Source organism: Malania oleifera, chromosome 10 (assembly GCF_029873635.1).
Source record: "Malania oleifera isolate guangnan ecotype guangnan chromosome 10, ASM2987363v1, whole genome shotgun sequence".
NCBI lineage: Eukaryota > Viridiplantae > Streptophyta > Magnoliopsida > Santalales > Ximeniaceae > Malania > Malania oleifera.
Genome location: NC_080426.1, coordinates 86,053,097 through 86,071,493, shown reverse-complemented (window position 1 = coordinate 86,071,493; position 18,397 = coordinate 86,053,097). Strand labels below are relative to the sequence as shown.

The following is an 18,397-nucleotide window of genomic DNA, read 5'->3' as shown; positions in this document are numbered from 1 at the left end:
TCCATGACGTATTCCATGTCGCTATGTTGAGGAAGTACGTCCCAGATCCTTCTCATAATATCAGTTACAATGAATTGGAGCTTAGTCATTCACTGGGATATGAGGAGGTACTAGTACAGATTCTGGATAGGAAGGTGCAGGAATTACGTAATAAGAAGATTCCTCAGGTGAAGGTTTTGTGGAGGAATCATGCAGTAGAAGAGGCTTCTTGGGAATTCGAGGAGCAGATGAAGCAGAGATATCCGCATTTAATCAAGAGGTCTGAGTGGATAAAAGTAAGTAGTTAAGTAGTTTCTTTTGCAGGTACATGTAATGGTTTAATTAGCATAGTATTTTAGTTCTGAAGGAAGTTTTCCTTTGTGCATGTAATCTTCCAGGACTTGAAAAGTAACCACGGTATTCCTCCGCCATAAGTGAGGGTAGGTAATAAATGAGTAAACTATTTTCTTTATTAAGGGACGACGAGTTATGTGAATAGTAAATTTCGAGGACGAAATTTTTATAAGGAGGGGAGGATGTAACAACCCGAATAAAATGGTAGTTAAAGAATAATAAAGAGAGGGAAATGGAGACCAGAAATAGAAGGAAACCGTCGACTTCGTCGACGACATTGAATTCTGGACGGGCTAAAAGAAAAGAAGAATGGGGGAGTTCAGCAGGATTTCGTCGATGAATACAAGGGATTCGTCGAAGAAGGATTCAGTGATTTTGTCAACGAACACAGGGCTTCGTCGACAAGAAAATACTAAGAGGGGTTTTTGAGCCGACTGAATTTCGTCGACGAAGGGTGGATTTCGTCGACAAAATTTGTGAAGAACTCATCGACGAAGGTCGGACTCGTCGACAAATTCAGCTGTCCTATAAGTATGAAAAATCCGAATAATTTGGCTTCTTAAAGAAGCCAACGCTTTCTCTCTCTCTCTCTCTCCCCTTCGGCTCACTCTCTCTCTCTCTCTTCATTTTTTTGGGCTATTTTTACGCCGGATCAACGATCCGAAGTCACCACGACGCTCCTGACGGAGTTCTCTCCAAATCTGCTAAAGCGGATCGTGGGAGAAAGCTAGTTGGAAATCATCCCAAAGTTGAGGTAAGGCTTTTTAAGTCATATTTGGTCTTGCGCTAGTTGTGCGCATGAAAATACTGAAGTTTAATACTGGAGGTTTTCAGTTTCAGAGTATTGGTCAGGGAACCCCTCAGGTGTTAAATTTGAATGCTTTTGGGTGAAAACTTTCTACCAAATATTTGGGTTTTTGGCAGTTAAGGAAAATATTGTATACTTCGAAATACTGAACTTTAATTTTAGAATTTTTCATTTTCAAGATGTTGAGTTAGGAACCCTGCGGGTGCGGGGCAATTTTATTAGGGGCTTTCTAGGAATCAGGTAAGGGGATAAACTAAGTTAGTATTGTTTTGGAAAATGTTTATATATATATATATATATAGTTATCATTTGATTTATGGAAAATATATATGATTATATATATATATGTCTTATATTTGCAAAATACTGTGAAAATGATCGTATGTTGAATATGTGGAAAATCTACTGTGTGGCATGAGTAAAAATGTTGTGAAATGCTGTTTTTTGGGAATGTGGATGAGATGGATTTTTATGATGGAAAACCGGCGTACGGGCCGAGATGTTTTCATATATATATATATATGGATGTGATTTTTCGGCGTATGGGTCGTGCTATGTGATTTGCCGGCGTATGGGCCGTGCTATGAGATGTGATTTTCCGACGTACGGGCCGTGCTATGTGATTAATGATTGCCAGCGTACGGGCTGTGCTATGTGTAGCTGGCGTACGGGTCGAGCTATGATAAAATCTGTAATACCGGCGTACGGCCGATGATTTTCATGATACATGTATATATGTGAAATGATATGATTGATGTGAAAATAAATGATATGAGATATTTATGTATCACGGTTTCAGTATATGTATATGATATCAGAACCTGGTTGGCTTGGTTTAGACAAGCACTGTAACGACCTGCTCCTTTTTCACATATATTTTTTTTTATATATAAATAAATTATCATCACATCATACATCCCAGCTCAGCAGGTCACAATCCACCTGGACCCGTGGGCACCAGGGATATAACAAAACATACAGCAGAAGCCTACGCAGCAGAAAGTATAAAATCATATACATCTCTTCATAATGTGCATAACACATACCAGAGTCAGTACAATTACTATCTCACAGTATATACATCTCAAAAATGAAATCTAGGGACAATCCCCTACAAAACCTAACTGTCCCTACCAAAAACTTACCCTTCCAAAGAGGGCAAACAACTGATCTAGATCAGCGGGGCTTTTCCCGCTCTCCTATCAGGGGCTCCTGAAAATTTAATAAGATTTAGGGGTGAGACACCTCTCAGTAAAGGAAATAAACTAATACCAGTGTGTGGCAACATGAGTATTCTGTGTTCTACATATACCATACATAACATATTCAATACTGTTTATCAAATCTGGGAAAACATATGCATATCAAAACGTGACAGAACATACTGCATTTTCATAAACATTTCTCATCTCATATCATAATAATAATAACATAAAAAAAATCCTGGTAGGTTAGCTGGTTGTTGTCATGTATTACCCCCACATGACTGGGTTGTGTGGCCCGAAGGCGGGACCTGACAATGGTTGGCCGACCACTGCCAAGTCAAACAGTAGTCTGTAGATCCGATGGGTCTACCCAGACTGGTCCGTACACCAGGGGCGATAACAACACACTTCTTGAAAATAACCACATCGACCATCCAATCTCACACCACTCCGTACAGCGGCGTTAACACAGATATCATGATCACGAGGACCATGGACACATAGCAACGGTACCGTGCAAGTGCTAGCCTAGACCAAGCTAACCAGGTTCTGATATCATATACATATACTAAAACCGTGATACATAAATATCTCATATCATTTATTTTCACATTAATCATATCATTTCACATATATACGTGTATCATGAAAATCATCAGCCCGTACGCCGGTATTACACATTTTATCATAGCTCGGCCCGTACGCCGGCAAATCACATAGCACAGCCCGTACGTTGGCAAACCACATAGCACGGCCCGTACGCCGGCAAATCACATAGCACAACCCGTACGCTGACAAATCACATAGCACAGCCCGTAAGCTGGCAAATCATATAGCACGGCCCGTACGTCGGCAAATCTCATGCACATAGCACGGCCCATACGCCGGCAAATCACATATACATATAAAAATATCTTGGCCCGTACGCTGGTTTTCCATCATAGAAATCCATATCGTCCCCATTCCCAAAAAAACAGTATTTCACAACATATTTATACTCATGCCACACTAAACAAATTTTCTACGTATTCAACATATCATCATTTAAACAGTATTTTCCAAATATAAATCATATATATAAATATATTTATTTTTCCTGAAACCAGATGCTACATATATATACATACATTTTCTCAAAACAAAACTAGCTTAGTTTATCCCCTTACCTGATTCCTGAAAAGCCCCTAAGAAAATCTTCCCCGTACCCACAAGGTTCTCAACTCAACACCCTGAAAATGAAAACTCGCAGAATTAAAGTTTAGTATTTTCGTACGTACAACATTTTCTATAACTACCACTAAGTCAAATTCGACTTAAAAAGTCTTACCTCAACTTAGGGATGATTCCCAACGTTCCCAATCAACACCTTGGAACTGAAAATTTTCAGTATTAAAGTTCAGTATTTTTACGTGTATATCACTTTCTTCAACTGTCAAAAATCCAAATATTGAATATAAAGCCTTACCTTGGATTTGGGATGAAATCCAACTTCGTTTCCCTGACGATCCACTCCGGCAGACTTGTAGAGAACTTCGTCAAGAGCGTCGTGGTGGCTTCGGTTTGTCGATCCGGTGTAAAATTAGCCCGAAATCGAAGAGAGAGAGAGTCGTAGGAGAGAGAGCACTTCAAAAAAAAAATCCAAGTAAGCTTCTTGAAGAAGCTTTCCACTTTCTATATATATATATATATATATACACCTTTAACCTTTATATTAAATGCATATCATAATAACTTACTTATATATATATATATATATATATATTTTTTCCTTATCATACTATTCATTTTACTTGTTAATTTAATTAATTAATTTTATTTTATTATTTTATTATTATTATATATATATATTTTTTTTTTCCGGTTACTACAAGCACTTGCACGGTGCCGTTGCTATGTGTCCATGGTCTTCGTGATCATGATATCTGTGTTAACGCCGCTATACGGAGTGGTGTGAGATTGGATGGTCGATGTGGTTATTTTAAGAAGTGTGCTGTTATCGTCCCTGGTGTACGGACTAGTTTGGGTAGACCCATCGGACCTACAGACTAGACTATTGACTTGACAGTGGTCGGGCAACCATTGTCAGGTCTCGCCTTTGGGCCACACAACCCAGTCATGTGGGAGTAGTACATGACAACAGTCAGCTAACCTACCAGGATTGTTTTATGATATTATTATTATGATATGAGATGAGATATGTTATAAAAATGCAATATGTTCTGCCATGTTGATTTATATATATGTTTTTCCAGATTTGATAAACAGTACTAAATGTGTTATATATGATATATGTTGAACACGAATTACTCATGTTGCCACATACTAGTATTAGTTTATTTCCCTTACTGAGAGGTGTCTCACCCCTAAATCTTATACATTTTTCAGGAGCCCCTGATAGGAGAGCGGGAAAAGTCCCGCTGATCTAGAGCAGTGTTTGCCCTCTTTGGAAGGGTAAGTTTTTGGTATGGATAGTTAGGATTTTTGTGGGAATTGTCCCTAGATTTATTTTTGGGATGTATATATACTGAGAGATAGTTTTGGTAGTACTCTGGTATGATGTATTGCACCTTATGACGAGATGTATATGATTTTATATTTTCTGCTGCGTAGGCTTCTGCTGTATGTTCTAATGTATCCCTGGTACCCACGGGTCCATGTGGATTGTGACCTGCTGGGTTGTGATGTTTGATGTTGATATTAAAATATATATATATATATATATATATATGAAAAATGAGCGGGTCGTGACACCTTAACCGCATATGCTAGTAAATATCGGACTCAGATTCTACAGCTGTAGTTCTACCTATAACTGTAACACCCTGCTGTGTATAGATATTTCCCACTATCTTTTCTCTTTTCATCACCATCGAGTCACCTTCACACACTTTCATTTCCCCACCTTCAGACTTGTAAGTATATCCATTACAATCTAAAGTGCCTAATGAAAAACATTCTTCCTTAGGTTCGGTACATGCCTTACATCACATACAGTTCTCACAACACCATCATACATTTTGATTTAGACATTTCCAATACCAATTATTTTACATGAAATATCATTACCCATTAAAACACAACTAGCATTAACTGACCTGTAGGTGTTGAATCATTTTCTATTTGCTATCATGTGATGAGAACATCTGGTATTTAGGATCCAAGAATCATCTGTCATGCACTCCAGACCCGATGAAACATATAACATATCACTATCACTGCTCCCTGAGTCTCCTTCCACTACATTTGTAGATCTTGACATACCCTACTAATTTTTAGAATTCCCTTTCTTCCACTTCGGTCATTCCAATTTTATGTGCCTAATTTTACCGCACCTAAAATGTCACGCCCCGAACCCCAAAGTGGGACCCAAAGGTGAGAATGTAACCCATTCTGTCCCTGTATCATACACGGTGCAAAATGATACAGTATAATGGATGAGGGTCCGACCCTATGGGGTTCCCAGGCACCCTAAACAGCATCCAAACACAAACATATATGCAACGGAAAATCATCAATATATCATATATGCAGTACCATACCAGAGTCTATACAAGAGCAATACATAGCTCTAACAAAACGTACAACCAGGTGCCCAAAAACAACCCAACATATCTACAGTCCTAGCACTTACCTAAGCGCTAACACAGTACACCAGCCTCTACGCTCCCCACACCAGGACGCTAGTTCCGGTTACTCAAAGGACCTGTAAAAATGTACGTATAGTAGGGGTGAGACACCTCTCAGTAAGGAAGAACACAGGTTATATCAGTGTGTGGCATTTGAGTGTTATCATGACAAAACATACACGCAGTTAAATGCAATCCAGTACTAATTCACACAGTGCCTACAAGTACACACAACATATGATTAGTAACTTGGTAACCAGAACTAGCGATCCCATCAGCTCAGCTTTCTCAATACACCGGTCACAAGAACAAGCGATCACATCCGCTCCGTTCCATCATATACACACACATGATCAGCCTAGTGTCGTCACACTCTTCGACACGAAGCCGGATCTGCATTCCGGCGTTGGCTCGCAGCCAACCCGCAAAGCATGGCGCTAACCGGCACATAGCTAGTCCTCGACTCCCATTGCGTCGTACCGGCGCTCACATGGTGGATCCACACCCTGCGGCCTGATCTGTCGGAAAGGCTCACGCCCTCGGATATAGAGCCGGACACTCTCAGTACCTGGAATAATTTCGGAACCGTGTTCCTACTAGTATTTCAACATATCACACACACATGCATGCTCATATAACCAATCAAACCACACCCATTTGGTAGTCTAAATCATGATTTTCCAAACAAATACAGTTTATACAAAGTCAAGGCACAACCATCCCATTCATGCGGTATAAATCACATATATACATAGGTTTTCATCAAAACCAAGGATGTAGCCCATCGCCCCCTTTTTCCCAAAACTGTAATAATGAAAAACCCATATTTTCTCTATTAGATCCCCCCAAATGAGTAATCAAAACACACACAGGACCATGGACCATAGTTCCACCGAGTCCGATTTCAAAAATAACTAACATAACACAGTTTCCCCTTACCTCAACCCCGTAAGCAAAACCCGAACTCCAAGGCTCCTAAACAGCGAACTGAGTTCCAAAGCCTATAAATCCCAATACAGAATATACTCACGAGACATTCTTCTACAAAACTACCTGATCAGAAACGAAAATTGAGCTTTACCTCGATTTTACGCCGAAACCCGAAAATCTCCGAAACGAGATTCCTATCCATAGAAGTTGTAGAGAATCCTTCCACGATCCTCGTGGTAACCTCGGATTTCCGATTCTATAAACAACCAACGAGGAAATCTAGAGAGAGAGAGAGAGAGAGAGAGAGAGAGTTTAGAGAGAGAGAAAGAGAGTAGGGAATCTTAATGAAGAAGAAAACAAATTTTTCCTTTTATTCCCCTTTGACCTGCCTAGTTTTTGTTGACGAAAAGTTCCTTCGTCGACGAAAAGTCGAGTTTTTCATCGCGGATGTCGGCAGCCTCGTCGACGAAGTCTAATATTTCCATTTTTCCAGACCTCTCGGCTTCTCTTCGTCGACGAATGTCTAAATTTCGTCGACGAAAAGTCTACTGCCTTCGTCAACGAAATATGGTTTCGTTGACGAAATTCGCAGAAACTCTTTTATATTTTCTGGGTTCTTACATAAAACACTTCACATCCTTCCTCTTCTAAGACTGTAATTGAGATCCGCTCTGGGAGTTACGTCTGTTGGCCTAACAAGGCTTAATCTCATTTTGATAATGACAAATCAAGACATCTAATTATGTTATCAAGTTGTTTACAGGTATTTCAATAAATAAATAAATAAATAAAGCACAATGAAAGATGAATAATGGAAAGCCATGAAGAACACAACTAAATCACATATGGCTATTGAATATAAGCTTGGATGAAGATCAAGCTTAAGGATATGAAGACCTAGTTAGCTTCTCATGTGTATTGTAAAATAGGTCTCATGTAAGTACTTTTCAATTGATGTTTGTTTTGAAACTCTTAGAATATTTATTCAGACCTTGTATACCTTTCAAATCTTGGAAAATATTTTTATAAAGTCCAAATGATATTTTAAAAGGATAAAAATCAGTTTTGGAATAAAAAAGATAAAGAAATATTGAATTTCAAGGTGTTCAGGCGTCTGAGGCAAGTCTCAATTGACCGAAGGCAAAAGTCTGAATAAACTGGTCTGACATCAGAGAGTTCGGGCGACCGAACCAATGGTTTAGTCGACTAAATGGCTAGTGCCATTATAAAGTTCTATACAATGTTGGTTTGAGCGACCGAACGTAGAGTTAAGCTAACTGAAAGGCTACTACTTGTTTTGAAATTCATAACTTAATTGGTTCAGGCTACCGAGCTACCAGTTTAGTTGACCGAAGCGTGCAATAAGTTTCGCGAACAGTTGAAAATCTTTCTAATTTTTAAATTTAATGTTACCAAAACTTACACAAACGGTCATAATTCAAATCCAACTATAAATAGCCAATAATAATCATGTTAGGGTAACCAGAACACATTGATTTACATTGAAAATTGTTGTTGTGCACTGTTTTTGTTGAAACTATTTTTCTAGTTTATTCTTTCAAGTTCTAAGCTTTCAAAACCTAGAAAACTGAGTCTATCTCTTTGAGCTTCTTAGTAGATATCTTTTTAGAGTATTGTAGTGTTTATTGTGAACGAATATGCTCTAGTTAGAGAGTTTTCTTTGTACAAAAATCAGTTATTGATTTCTTTGTGTAAAGTGACGGCTCTGTGATTGAGTCGTTGGTAAGCAAAAGGGTTGTTTCCACTTGACAGGTTTCCCCACCAACTGAAGGAGAGAGGTGTCTCTACCTAGTGAACGGAGGGATTAGTGAATCCTCATAGCAGGTTGCTTAAGGTAAGGCTGTAGGCACGGTTGTCGAACCTTGTAAAAAATTATAGTGTCACTCTTTCCCTTATATCTTTTATTTTCCAAGCATATTTATCTTGAAATATATCTGTTGTGTATTCTGTGAATGTTTTTCTTTGATTTGTAAATGCTAGGAATGATTTGAATACCCATATTGATCAAACTTTGTTGTAGTTACGAATTTAAGTATGATTTAATCTGCTAGTGTCTTATTATATTGGTTCATTACTCATTCAAGTTCTAGCATAAATTCTTGTGTGGTTGAGCTTTTTTTTTTTATCAATATTAATATGCTGCAAGTACTGTCAATACCTTGAAGTTTGGTTTCATATTTTAATCATAGCTCATACTATTTAGAATTTAAAGATATATATATATATATATTGATCAAATTGTCTATTGGGAATATTGTTGCTGTTAAGAATTAAAACATGTGTAAAACTAGTTTTAAAATTGATTAAGCTTCCGTGCAAAAAATTTTAAAATACCCAATTCACCCCCCCCCTCTTGGGATTAAACCTTAACTTTCAATTGGTATCAGAGCTTAGGTTGCAATAAATCCTAATAAGTAGTTTGTGACGCCCCAAACCCGCCAAGTGGATCTTGGGTGCCACGTGTTCCAATCACCTGTATCTGATACCATAATTAACATGCACGCAGTGAAATATAAATAAATGACCTCAAATAAATACTAGAATTCTATATAACAGCCCAAAAACGAACAATACAACATCCAGATATTCGTATCCACAACTAGTATTTAAACATAACCCAGTACAAATATATATCTATATATATATACCAGTATATCACAATACCCCCCAAAAAAAACCACCAAATACAATCTCAGCCTAAGCCTTCAAACCTGATCTCCAGAAGAACCTGAAAAGTTGTTAATCCACTAAGGTGAGACACTTCTCAGTAAGGGTGGAATAAATTATAACAGTGTGTGACAAATGAGTTTTAATATTTACATATCAAAATAAACTGCTTCTCACATAATATCAATAACAACTGAGAAAATGTACCATTAATAACATCCCCGACATCTAATATCATACACACATCCAATATGCACAAGTACATAATTTTTATGCAAGCGAAAGTCCCCGAAGATAGGGAAGATTACCCGCCCATATAAGTAGCTTCCCTATGCTCTAGTACTAAAAACTACCTACCAGAGCACTCACCTTACTCAGTAAGCCCTCAGGTGAAGAATCACCTTGCCGCTAGTATACACATCTTTATTATTTTAAAGGCGAAGGTTTCCAAAAATCGGGATGTCTACCCACCATAGAAGTAGCATCCCTTTGCACTGATACCAAGAAACTACCTAGCAGAGCACTCGCCTTTCTCAGCAAGCCCCCAGTGGTATATTTACCTCGCCTCATGCACACACATGCATTCACAATATGCTATACCATTATTATTATGTTTTAATTAAATTCACACGCGCACAACACATCCACACAGGAATCATACATCTCATACTTCATCTTCCAATGACCTCAATACGTGGCCCACATAGAGCAACTGCGTACATATCAGTACGTGGCCCACACAGGCACCACTACCCACACAAGGTACATAACATGGCCCATACAGGTGCCACCATCCACACAAGATGCATAACATGGCCCATACAGGCGCCATTATCCACACAGGATATAACGTGGCCCATGCAAGCACCACTCTAGCTTCTGCGACACGTGGCCCACACAAGCACCACTATTCACTAATATCCAATCCCCATGACCTACCTGTCGTACATTAGTAGAACAAGCTCCTCGACCTGCCAATGTCCTACCCCATATAAATGATAATATGACGAGCTCCTCGACCTGCCAACGTCATATCATGATTTATATCTAGTCAATATAACAACCTCCTCGTGCTAACGGTATATTGAGATGCATACGAATAACCACACTAATTAGTTCACACAGATGCATCAATGCATTACCACACAGGTATCCAACAGAACAATACATTCCCACACAGTAGTCCGACAAATCAATACATTTCCACATGCAAATCCAAATACTACAGTAATTCATATTCAATTTATTAGGAAAAATTGTTCCCATGTCACACGAATTTAATATCATATGCAATTATCCCAAATATAAACCTTAAACAAAATCATCATTTTCTAGTACTCAGACGGTTCTAAAAATTATATAGATAAATAATAAATTTCATACGCTCGTAAATAACCGGTTCACCTTAATAAAATACTAATATAATTTTATTCTCTCTTACCTGATTCCCTGAACCACGCCTACAGGGCTCCCAAAATTATACCCGCGGCACTCACCCGAACCCTGATTTAATCAAATCGACCCTAATAAAATATTATTTTAACCTTTCCTAATTTACATTAATTAAATAACAATTAATTTCTAAATAACTCATTTATCCTAGTTTTGGGGCTATTCCTACAACGATTCCACGAGAAATCCGCTCCGTTAGATTTGTAAAGAATCATTCCTAGATTCGCATGGTGGTGTCCAATCGTCAATTTGACTTAAAATTTAAGAAAAATTGAGGCAAGAATGAGAATTTGCCTTAACTTAGGAGATATGCTCACGTTGCTCCTACAACAAATCCACTTCGGTAGATATGTCGGTGGCGAAGAATGGAGTCTAGTGGTATTTTCGGATTTTCAATTGGGTGAAAATCCGCCATAAAATCGTAGAGAGAGGAGGAGTGGAGAGCGTGAGCTGAAAGAGTTTTTTTTTTTCTCTCTTTCTTTCTTTCCCTTTCTTTCCTGTTCTGCGCAACGTGAGAAGTTTTTTTTTTTCTTTTCTCTCCTGCTTGCTCCAGGAACTTAAGCACTAAGTTTCCTTTTTTTTTTTTTCTTTCCTTTATCCTTACTTTATACTTTTTATATACTTATATATATACTTATAAATATACTTTTATATATATATACCCACAATCCTCAAATTTCCTAATTTAATTAATTTTCTTAATAATAGTTAATTAATTTATAATAATAATAATAATTTTTTTTTTTTGTCGTTACATAGTTGCACAAAGATCTAAATGGCAAACCTAGGTGTGTCCCCATTTGGTGAAGGTTAATCATCCACAAGGTCTCTAATATTTTGCAGTGTTAACTATACCTTTTGGAAATAAAGGATGAGAATTTTTCTACAAACCATGGATTGGAGGGCTTGGAGAGTTGTTGTCCAAGGAAATTACGTGCCTACTAAATTTACTGAAAATAAAGAAGTCCCTAAGGAAGAAAGTGAAATGAATGAGGCTGACATGAAGCTTATGTAAATAAATTCAAGTGCCATGAATGCACTTTATTTTTGCATTAGACGCAAACGAATTTAATAGGATAATGGGCTGCAAGAGTGCCAAAGAAATTTGGGAGAAGTTAGAAATAACTTATGAGGTCAATCTGAACTTAACTTGAATTTTGAAAGGGGTTCAGGCGACCGAACTCTTAAGTTCAAAATAGGTTCGGGCGACCGAATGTGTAAAGAGTCAACATGTTGACTTGGTCCGGGCGACCGAATAGAAAATGAACTGATTGTCCACGGTCGACCGATTGCTTAAAATAACTTTTCCCACTGTCTACAGGCGACCGAGCTCTCAATTCAAAAAGCCTCCTCTACTGTGTGATTCCGCCATAGCACTTTCACTAGTGGTATGTCTTTAGTACACAGTTCCTGTATTTTCCGATCCAAAATCTAAACTAGTACCTCCTCGTATGCTAGAGCATCCTCGATTTCCAAACGCTCATAACTTATCACGTGCAAAGAATCTGACATGTACTTCCTCAACACTGATACGTGGAAAATATTATGAACTCCAGACAATGCTGTGAGTAACGCCACTCGATAGGCAACTGGACCTATCCTTTCTAGGATCTCAAATGGCCCAATGTACCTTGGACTCAACTTGCCTTTCTTCCCAAACCTCATTACCCCTTTCATCGGAGCAATCCTCACAAATATCATATCACTAATCTCGAACTCTAGCTCCCATCGGCAAGTATCCACATAACTCTTCTGATGACTCTCTGCTACTTTAATCATCTCCCTGATAAGCTAGACCTTTGCAGAGGTCTACTTAACTAATTCCGACCCAAAAATCTGCCGCTCGCCTACCTCATCCCAGTACAACAAAGATCGGCACCGGAAACCATACAAAGCTTCATATGTTGTTATCTCGATACTGGTCTGATAGCTGTTATTATATGCAAACTCAACGAGCGGTAGATAGTGAATCCAACTATCCCCAAAATCTTGCACACACGGCCGCAGCATATCCTATAGAATTTGAATGGTCCTTTTGGATTGCCCATCCATCTGTGGGTGAAACGTGGTACTGAATGTGAGTTGAGATCCCAAGGCACCCTGCAAACTCTTCCAGAATCGAGAGGTGAACCGTGGATCTCGATCTGAAACAATGGGAACCGGGACGCCATGAAGTCGTACAATTTCCTGTACATAAAGCTCTACCAACTTATTCATAGAGTAACTAACTCTTATCGGACCGAAGTGCGCAGTCTTCGTCAGTCAATCCATAATGACCCAGATAGCATTCTACCCATGCACTGCAGAAGGCAACCCTGATACAAAGTCCATCGAGATATGCTTCCACTTCCTCTTAGGAATATCAAGTGGTTGCAGTGGTCCCGATGGCCTCTGGTGCTCTTCTTTGACCTGCTGGCATGTCAGACATTGTTCCACAAATTTGGCAATCTCCCTCTTCATGTTACTCCACCAAAACGATTCTCACATATCTCTATACATCTTTGTACTCCCTGGATGAACAGTATAGAGAGAGCGATGAGCCTCCTCTAGAATCGTCTTTTTAATCTCCACATCATTAGGTATACGCAGTTTGGCGCAAAATCTGAGAACTCCATCCTTAGAAACATTGAATTCCATTTGTTGCTCACTCCGTACTTTCTCCATAATTTCTATCAATTCTGCGTCTTTCATCTGAGCAGTTTTAATTTTCTCCTATAAGGTTGGTTGAATTATCAAACTAGCCATGATTGCCTGTGGATCCCCGTCCATTAACTCTACACCCAACCTCCTCAGGTCCATTATGATCTGATGCTGCACAACAACCGCTAAAACTGACGCACCCACTGACTTACGACTCAAAGCATCGGCTACCACATTAACCTTTCCTGAGTGGTAACTAATGGTACAATCGTAGTCCTTAATCAACTCAAGTCATCTCTTCTGCCTCATGTTCAATTCTTTATGAGTGAAAAAGTATTTAAGAATCTTGTGATCCGTAAAGATCTCGCACTTTTCACTGCATAGGTAATGCCTCCAAATCTTTAACGCATATACTACTACTGTCAGCTCCAAGTCGTGCGTCAGATAAGTCTTCTCGTACTTCTTGAGTTGGCGAGAAGCGTATGCAATAACCTTTCCTTGTTGCATTAATACACCCAATTCCTTTATGAGATGCGTCACTGTAGATCACAAATCCACCCTCTCCTGACGAAATGGTCAATACTGGAGCAGTGACTAGTCATAGCTTCAATTCCTCAAAACTCTGCTCGCATTCACTAGTCCACTCAAACCTACTTTTTTTCTCATAAGATGTGTCAAAGGACTTGACAGCCTAGAGAAACCCTCGATGAACCGGCGATAGTACCTTGCCGGCCAAGAAACTTCTAATCTCATGCACGTTCTTCGGTCTCGCCCAATCAACTATCGCCTCTACTTTGCTTGGGTCTACTGAAATTCCTTCCCTAAACACTACATGTCCCACAAATGCCATTTGTTCCAGCCAGAACTCGCATTTCTTAAATTTAGAAAATAACATCTTCTCTCTAAGTACCTGAAATACCAATCTCAAATGAGTTTCATGCTCTATAGAACTCCTCGAATAAATCAGGATGTCATCGATAAACACCACCATGAATTGATATAAGTACTCATGGAACACCTTGTTCATCAGGTCCATAAATGTTGTAAGCACATTCATCAAACCGAATGGCATAACCAAAAATTCTTAATGGCCATATTGGGTTCGAAAAGTTGTCTTCGATACATCTTATGATTTCACCTTCAACTAATGACACCCGAATCACAAATCAATCTTAGAGAAAACGTGAGCGCCCTTCAGCTGGTCAAATAGGTCTTTAATATGAGGTAACATGTACTTTTTCTTCATTGTCACCTTGTTAATCTCACTATAGTCGATGCACATCCTCATCGACCCATCCTTCTTATTTATGAACAACACCAACGCTCCTCAAGGCCAAACGCTTGGTCTGATAAAACCTTTATCCAGAAGTTCCTGTAACTGCTCCTTTAGCTCATTGAGTTCAATCGGATCCACTCTGTAAGGCGCCTTAGAAATTAATGCCGTCCCTGGAGCTAAGTCAATGGAAAACTCCACCTCGCGATCAAGAGGCAATCTCGGTAAGTCCTCAGGAAACACATCCGAGAATTCCCTTATCACTGTGATATTCTCCAGCTTAGGTCCCTCCTTTGGTCCTTCTTTCACACATGCCAGGTACCCTCAACAACTCTCTAGAAGTAACCTTCTTGCCTGCATCGCTGAAAGGATTTGTAGTGCAAAGCACACACATAACCCGACGAATTTAAATTCCTGCTCCCCTGGGGGTCTGAACACTACCTCCTTCCTGTGGTAATCGATACTCGCATAGTTAGATACTAGCCAATCCATCCCCAAAATAATGTCGAATCCATGCATATCAAAAATAATTAATCTAGCAGGAAGCCTTCTTCCTTGAATCTCCACTAGGTGATCCCTAATCACCTTGTTGCACACCACCACTTACCCTGTCGGTGTGATCACAACTAACTTGGCATCTAATGGGTGTGTTTCTACCCCGCACAGTTTAATAAATCCCTAAGACACAAATGAGTGCGTTGCACCTGAGTCAAATAACACAATAGCACTATTTGACATAATGGAAATCATACATGTCACCATATCACCAGTATTCTCTACATCTCCCGGCGTCAGTGAGTACACCCGCGCCTGGGCAATGCCCCTTTAGTGACCACCTCAGGGTGTTTGGTTACCTCCCCTATACTAATGTTGTGGAGGTGCGTAATTCAATGTCGCGCGACAGTCCCGCGCCAGATGTCCTGTCCCACTGCACCGGTAACAGCCAGTTAATCCAACCCTACACTCGCCCTAATGCCTCTTATGGCATCTGAGACAGGTAGAATGTTGAGATTCCCCTGAGACGCTTGAGATCCCATCTCCTGTCACTGGCCCATAAAATTACCAGGTCACCTCCATGAACTCTAGTTGGTGCTAGATTGAAACCCCTGAGGCAAGGGCCTCTTCTTCTAGTTTGTTGCTCTCCCCCCCCCCCTAAATACTGGCCTCGACTACCATGGCCCTGCCCACTAGCTCAGAGAAACTTTGACTTAATAATGCCACCACTTGTGCACGTACACCCAGCCTCAGACCTCTTTCAAACATCCGAGCCTTCTTTGGCTCATCTGGGATCATGTGCGGAGCGAAATAAGATAGCTCCACAAAACTGGCCACATACTGTTGCACTTTCATAGGCCCCTAGGTTAGATGTAGGAACTCCTCTGCCTTCGCCTCTCAAGTGGCAACAGGGAAGTATCTGTCGAAGAAAACCTCCTTGAAACGGCTCCAAGTATTAGATGCATGTCTTGGGCATTGTTCCTCCACCAGCTTTGCTAATCTCCACCACCTCTTTGCTTCCCCCACCAATTTAAAGGTGGCAAATCGCACCTTTTGTTCCTCTGTGCACTCCATCACACCCAAAAGCTCCTCTATCTCCTAAACCCAATCTTCAGCTGCAATCGGGTTCGCTCCTCCTAAAAATACCAGCAGACTCGTCCGGGTAAACTGCTGGAACGTGCGGCCCCTATCAGCCAATAGCTAATCCTGCTCTTGGGAATCCCTCCAGGTTTCCTTCCTAGCCTACTGTGCTATACTGTGCAGCACTGTCGAGGCATCGATATCATTTTTGTTGGAGGTATCCACATGATTATCCCCTCTAGCCATGATATCCTTTCCCCTGTAATCCATCATGAAGATAAGATAGAAAACGACTTCGAAATTCCACATTTATCATGGTTGATGCAAGTATGAAATGGCTAATAATAAAACATATGAGTTAAAAGAAATCATTTACACCATTCTGCTACAAAACCATCAAGGCATTGGCCTCTAACCATAACACTAACACTACACACAAACTTAACCGACCTAATGCTCCCACTTACATTTTCAAGTTCCAGTCTCTTAACCCAGAAACAAAACCATTGATGGATTTACCGTGATTTTCCTAAAATCGTCATTCTAAGAAAAACATAGAAGACCGTCAAAGGGTTTTCGCCTATAATATTATAGACTAAAACCCAACCTAACCTACCCATTCCTATCCTTATTTTATCTTAACTTATACTCTGGTAATCATCCACTATCAAAGTCTGGAGAACCTAGGAAACCTAAGCTCTGATATGACCTATAATGCCCCGACCAGTCACGTGGGCTCGGGGTGCTACTTTAGTAACATCTGTGTACCTGATACCATATTTATATTATAAATGCAGCGGAAGTAAATAGAACATTCTCCATAATTCATTACCAAAGTTTTAAACTATCTTTATACACAATAGTCTCCAATTATCCATATTACAACCCATTAAAATAGTACAAACAAAAACAACTGAATCCATACACTCCACGTACATGCACTATACTTCTAACTCAACCCCTTAAGTCTGCTATGCACAATCCCTGGTGTATCCTAAATGTAATGACCCGAAGAATAATTCGTCAACGAAGCCTACTGCCTCCTCCTATTACTGTTTCCCATTTATCCTTTTCTTTATTATTTAAATACCATTATTCTTCGGGTCATTACACTAAAAGCATGATTTGCATATTGGGGTGAGACACTTTTCAGTGAGGAAGGTTAAGTTAACATCAGTGTGTGGTTAGCATGCATTTAGTGTTTACAGAAAACATTCATCCTCCATTTAACAGAAAATAGCTATTTCACATTATACTCACTTTACATAGTTGAAAATACTAGTCTCGTTTCTATAGTATAAACATTTCAATGAATAAGTAACATCATTTACATAAATCTATAGATATGCATAAAAAACTCTCCCAGGGACTAAACACCATTTACTTCTCCCATGGTATGAGTTGTGTGGTCCGAAGGTTGGACTAAGCCTTGGGGGATCAACCCAAACAAAGTCAAAATCATCCATCTGCTAACTATGTCTGCAGGCATCCCACTACCCAGTTACGGGTCTGATTGCCTTATCACTTCCTGGTCCGAACTTCCAAGGAAGGTACCACCTCTCTGTAGGCTAATCAGTTGAAACCACCCTACACTTCTATCCAGAATAGTGTGGGCGCACATGGCCAAATACTAAATCTCTAGCAACGGTATCGTGCTCATAATACAACTGGTCCTTAGGGTTCCTAAAGCATATCATGCAATTTAAGTAATAAAAAAAAAATTGTAGTTCGAACTCATTTCATATAAAACCTGTAATATTATAAAACTCAGTCCCCTACCGTCAAATAAAACCCAGCCCCTGGCCATCATATACAACTCGGCTCATGGTTGCTAAACAAAATCTCGGCCCTGGCCATCAAATAAAAC

General features: G+C 39.5%; 1 protein-coding gene across 1 annotated transcript in view; it reads left to right on the top strand.

Moving 5' to 3' along the window:
• The first annotated feature begins 8,685 nt into the window (after positions 1-8,685).
• LOC131165752 (dolichol-phosphate mannose synthase subunit 3-like) overlaps positions 8,686-18,397 on the top strand; it is a 68,722-nt gene continuing 59,010 nt past the window's right edge. The window contains exon 1 of the mRNA XM_058123788.1: positions 8,686-8,757. The gene's annotated coding sequence lies outside the window, so the exon portion shown is untranslated. The remainder of the gene's footprint in view (positions 8,758-18,397) is intronic.